The sequence below is a fragment of the Peromyscus leucopus genome, chromosome 1 (assembly GCF_004664715.2).
Source record: "Peromyscus leucopus breed LL Stock chromosome 1, UCI_PerLeu_2.1, whole genome shotgun sequence".
NCBI classification, from domain to species: domain Eukaryota; kingdom Metazoa; phylum Chordata; class Mammalia; order Rodentia; family Cricetidae; genus Peromyscus; species Peromyscus leucopus.
In genome coordinates this window covers 53,892,212-53,898,211 of record NC_051063.1, presented here as the reverse complement: position 1 = coordinate 53,898,211, position 6,000 = coordinate 53,892,212, and positions in this window count along the sequence as shown.

The following is a 6,000-nucleotide window of genomic DNA, read 5'->3' as shown; positions in this document are numbered from 1 at the left end:
GATCTGGGAAATGTCTCTAAGGGTAAAGGTCCTGTCAAGTGTGACAACAAAAGTTGAATCCCTGAGACCTACTTGGTGGAAAAGGCAAACAGACTCCCACAAGTCCTCTGTCCTTCACAGGCACACCCCCCTCCACCAAAAATAATTAATAAAATGTAATATCTTCTTTAAAAATTGAGGGCCAGGCGGTGGTGGCGCACGCCTTTAATCCCAGCACTCGGGAGGCAGAGCCAGGCGGATCTCTGTGAGTTCGAGGCCAGCCTGGGCTACCAAGTGAGTTCCAGGAAAGGCTCAAAGCTACACAGAGAAACCCTGTCTCAGAAAAAAAAAAAAAAATTGATTTTGCAGGGCTGGAGAGATGGCTCAGTGGAAAGAACATTTGTTGTGCTAGGCAGTGGTGGGGCATGCCTTTAATCCCAGCACTTAGGAAATCCCAGCACTTAGGAGGCAGGCAGATCTCTGTCAGTTCAAAGACAGCCTGGCCTACAAAGTGAGTTCCAGGGCAGCCAGAGAAACCCTGTCTTGAAAATCAAAAAGAACATTTGTTGCTCTTTTTTTTAAATGTCAATTAGGTATTTTATTCAACCAAGTGTGTGTTAAATATTATCATTTAGACATAATCCACTCGTAGCAGGCTCTGATCAGAATGTGACTTGCTCAGAGAGTGGAAGCGTGAAGCTTTACAATCACTTTTTTTTTAAATGCTGAATGTCGTTTATTGAAGGAGGGAGGAGGTCTTGAATACAGGCTTACAGCACAATGGAAGAACCCTGGAGGGCAGAGGTTCGCTACAGATGTTTTACAATCTTGCATCTAAGCTGTTAACGTCCATTATGCAGCATACACAGACAAGGAACTTCCCTTAAGCATTTAGGAGGGTGAAACCCAGGAGGGAATTAGCATAGGGAGGATATCAAGGTCAAGGTCAGCAAGCAAGGCAACAAGTTACCCAAAACAGGTCCCCCTTTTACTAATAAATGAGCTTCTGACTTAGGTTGCATGGAATGTCAGCAGGTCACCTTACCAGTCATGGAGACGCTGCCCAGGCCACACAGGCGCTCTGTCTTAGGTTGGTGAGTGCCCCCCCAGGCATTACCTGTCTGTGAATACTCATTATCATCATTTGTTGCTCTTTTTAAGAAAGAGTTTCTCTATGTAGCTTTGCGCCTTTCCTGGAACTCACTTTGGAGACCAGGCTGGCCTCGAACTCACAGAGATCCACCTGCCTCTGCCTCCCGAGTGCTGGAATTAAAGGCGTGTGCCACCACCCGGCTCATTTGTTGCTCTTATAGAGGACCCAGGTTTGATTCCTGCTCACAACCATTTGCAACTTCAATTCCAGGTGATCAGATGCCTTCTTCTGACTTCCTTGGGCACCCACATGCTGTGTGTGTGTGTGTGTGTGTGTGTGTGTGTGTGTGTGTATACATATATATGTATGTATATATATATATTTTACATATACATATATATGTAAAACATTTACACACATTTAAAAGAACTTAAACTTTTAAATTTTATTTTAAGAGCTGAAGAAATGGTTCAGTAGTTAAGAACACTTACTGCTCTTGTAGAGGTCCAGGGTTCAATTCCCAGCATCCACAGGGTGGCTCACAACCTTCTGTAATTCCAGTTCCAGAACATCTGATACCCTCTTCTAGCTTCCTTCAGTACTGCAAGCAAGTGGTGCACAGGCATACATGCAGGCAGAACACCCATGCACATAAAGTAAAAATAAAGGTAAGTTAGCAGGAGAGATTGCTCAACAGCTAGAGCGCTGGTTATTCTTTCAAAGGATCCAGGTTTGAGTCCCAATACAAACATGGTGGCCCAACCCCTATAACTTCAGTCCTAGGGGATCCAAGGCCTTCTCTGGCCGCCATGGGCACTGAACCCTTGTGGTATACAGACATACATGCAGGCGGAACACTCATACATATTAAATAAAAATAAAGGTTAAAGGTCAGGTGGTGATGGTGCATGCCTTGATTCCTAGTACCAGCAGGCAGATCTCTGAGTTTGAGGTGAGCCTGTCTAGAGAAGAGAACGAGTTCCATGACAGTCAGGGCTATACAGAGAAGGTTAAAAAACCTTTTTAAAGGTTAAAAAATTTTAATACACACAGAATCAATTTTGGGTGAAATGATAAATGCCTGGTGAAGACTTTCCAGTTCAGTCCCACACTCCTGTAATGAGCCCCATCCATGCTCTGTGAGCAAGCCAGATCAAGTCATTGGTTTTTCAGGATGTACTTTGGCTTCTCATCAGGGCTGTATAAAGAAAGGGTATAGGAGGCCAAGCTAGTGTGGGCACATGAGTATAATCCCACTACTTAGGAGGCAGAGGCAGGCAGATCTCTGTAAGCAGAAGGCCAGCATGATCTATAGATCTAGTTACAGGATAGTCAGGGAGAAATAGACATAGAGGGACTCTGCCTAGAAAAAATAAAAAAAAGGGTGAGTTTTCAGGTTATGAACAACTGACCTGTCCCAAAGCTGTGTTTTGACTAATATATATTCTTCTGTTTCAGGTTTAATCTGGACCAAAAAAAGCCAGAACATTGCCAAAAACTATCATTTCTGCCTGAAAAGTGTGTAGATGGAACCTCAGAGCTTAGAAGAGCTCTCAAAGTGTGGTGTGGAGAAGAAATATTCATGAGATTGGGAAATCCTCTTCAAACTGCCTATCTGTGAGATCAGGTTTTCTTTATATGCTTCAGTTGAAACAATAAACCATAATAACTCAGAAACCAATGCAAGAATCTAGCTACCGTTTTGTTGTTGGTCTATTTGAACTGCATATTTCTTGGTTTGGACAAATATATTTACTTTCTATAAAAAAATAAATAAATAAATAAAAGATGTTAGCCATGCCTACCCATGCCCTAGGGGGATCTTTGTGAGTTGAGGTCAGCCTGGCCTACATACTAAGTTCTAGGACATCCAGGGCTACAAAGAGAAACCCTGTCTCGAAGAACCAAAATAAATAAATAAATAAACAAATGATGTTGTGACTATTGCAACTGTAGCTCCGTGACTGCTGTGAGACATTATTTTGGGGGAGATCTAAACATCTACTTTCTCCCAGATAAGGAATCAAGTACAAATCAAAATTCCAACTTCATAGACAAACACATTTTTATTTGGGCTATTTACAGAAGTAGAAATGACTCACAGCTATATCACCAAAAGCCTGCCCTAGAATTGGTGATGGCTTTCCACATTTGAAACATCAAACAATCTGCAGGCAGTTACACAGATAGGAGGGTATCTATTCCAGGGAGCTTAGCTGGTCTGAGACTCTTCCAAGGATCTCTGCTAGCCTCTTCTAGGCCTTTCCACTTACCTGAGCGTGTGGATTAGCAGTCCTTACTACTTACATAAGGTTGAGGAAGGAGAGGGCAAATACATTTAAACAGTTTCAGGTTGCTTCCTTCCTAATTTCAGGAGCTTACCTTGCAGGTAAGGGTGGAATGCTTCGTTTCCCTTTAGTTGACAGTAGTTCTCAACCTCCCTAATCCTTTGACCCTTTAAGTTCCTCATGTTATGGTGACCGCCAACCATAAAGTTATTTTTGTTGCTACTTCATAACTGTAATTTTGTTACTGTTATGAATTGTAATGAAAATACCTGTTATGTCTGGTGATATACTGTGCACCCCAATACAACTTATCTGGGGATCAGAGGACAGAGCCAGCTACTAGATTAGACATAGAGGCCAGACAGTGGTGGCACACACCTTTAATCCCAGTACTGGGAAGCACACACACTTTTAATCCCAGGAAAGGACATGACTAGGCAAAGAAAGTTATATAAGTCATGAGGAAACAGGAACTAAAGACAGTTCAGCTGAGATGATTTTGGGTGAAAACTCAGAGGATTTCAGTCAGAGGATTCGTGGAGTTGGTGAGGAACTAGGTGGTGGCTTTTCTGCTTCTCTGATCTTTCAGCTTTTACTCCTATATGTGGTACCGGTTTTTTTTTTTTTTTTTTTTTTTTTTTTTTTTTTTTTTTTTTTTTTTAATTAAAAGACCAAGATTTGAACATCAGGTCTCTTGACCCACAGGTTGAGAAGTACTGTTTTAGCACATCCTAAGTCTCAAAGTCTCCAAGATAGTATGTTTTATCTGGGAGGAAACTACTACACAATAGTTGTAGAGGGCATTTTTTTTTTTTTTTTGTATGAGCAAGGCAAGTAGGACCCTGTGTTCAATTCCCAGCAAGAGAGAAAGCAAAAGTAAGATTAAGATTACTCTTGGGAAAGCCGGGCGTTGGTGGCGCACGCCTTTAATCCCAGCACTCGGGAGGCAGAGCCAGGCGGATCTCTGTGAGTTCGAGGCCAGCCTGGGCTACCAAGTGAGCTCCAGGAAAGGTGCAAAGCTACACAGAGAAACCCTGTCTCGAAAAACCAAAAAAAAAAAAAAAATTACTCTTGGGGTGTTGGTGGTCCACACCTTTAATCCCAGTACTCAGGAAGCAAATGCAAATGTATCTCTGAGTTCAAGGCCTGCTGCTGTATAGTACAAGTTCCAGGCCAGTAAGCATTCATTGGGCTTACTGTCATTCCTTTTTGGGTGACAGGGTCTTATTATGTAGCCATGGATAACGTGAGATTTGCTTTATAAACTAGGCTTGCCATGAGCTTTTGACAATCTCCTGTCTTTGCTTCTGAAGTCCTGGGACTACATGCCACAAAGAAATGCTTGGTGTGGAATGACAGGGACTGACACTCTCCTGAAAACCTTGTGTAATACACATCTGTCAGGGGCAGACAAGACACAGGGATTACCTTGCTCTACAGCCCTTTCCTCTGTGAATCTAGCGACTCTCAAATTTTTTTCAAGTTATTTGTGGTGGTGAACATCTGTAATCCTAGGATTTAGAAAGTAGGAAGAAGATCAGGAGTGCAAAGTCATTCTTGACTACAATAGCACATGTGAGGACAGCCTGTGCTAAGTGAGGCCCTGTCTTAAAAAAAAGGGAAAAGGTTGGGGGAGAGTTCTCTAGCAGTAGCCATCTTTGACAGCTGTGATGGTACCTGCCTACAGTTCCAGAAGGTGAGGTACAGGCAGGAGCACACCAAGTTCCAAGTCAAACTGGGCTATATGGGGAAATTCTATTTCAAGCACAAAACAAGTAGCTACACTGGAAAGAAAAAGAAAGAAAGAAAGAAAGAAAGAAAGAAAGAAAGAAAGAAAGAAAGAAAGAAAGAAAGAAAGAAAAAGAAAGAAAGAAAGAAGGAAGGAAGGAAGGAAGAGAGAAAGAAAAAGAAAGAAAGGAAGGAAGAAAGAAAGAAAGAAAAAAGAAAAAGAAACAAAGGAAAAAAGCCCTTCAGTCTTGGGACTATTCATTTTGAAGGGCTCACTGTGCAGCTCAGGCCAGCCTGGAACTCACTATATTGACTAGGCTGGCTTTTAACTCATAGAGTTCTGCCTGCCTCTGCTTTCCAGGTGCTGGGATTAGAAGTGCATACCACATACATGGTTTTATGTTCGTCCAGGCTGTCCTGGAACTAGGTAGTTCAGGCTGGCCTTAAAATTCTGATGCTCTGTGTTTTTTTTTTTTTTTGTTTGTTTGTTTTATTTTGTTTTTGTTTTTCGAGACAGGGTTTCTCTGTGTAGCTTTGTGCCTTTCCTGGATCTCACTCTGTAGACCAGGCTGGCCTCAAATCACAAAGATCTACCTGGCTCTGCCTCCCAAATGCTGGGATTAAAGGCGTGTGCCACCACTGCCCGGCTTAAAGCATTTTTTTTTTTTTTCCGAGACAGGGTTTCTCTGTGTAGCTTTGGTGCCTGTCCTGGATATCACTCTGTAGACCAAGCTGGCCTCAAACTCACAGTGATATGCCTGCCTCTGCCTCCCGAGTGCTGGGATTAAAGGCGTCCGCCATGACTGCTCTGTGTTCTGAATTGCTGGTATTGTAAATACCACCACCACATGCGGATAATGAGACCATACAAGACTATCCTCAGAGCCAAACTGTCATCATTTTCAGGACTCT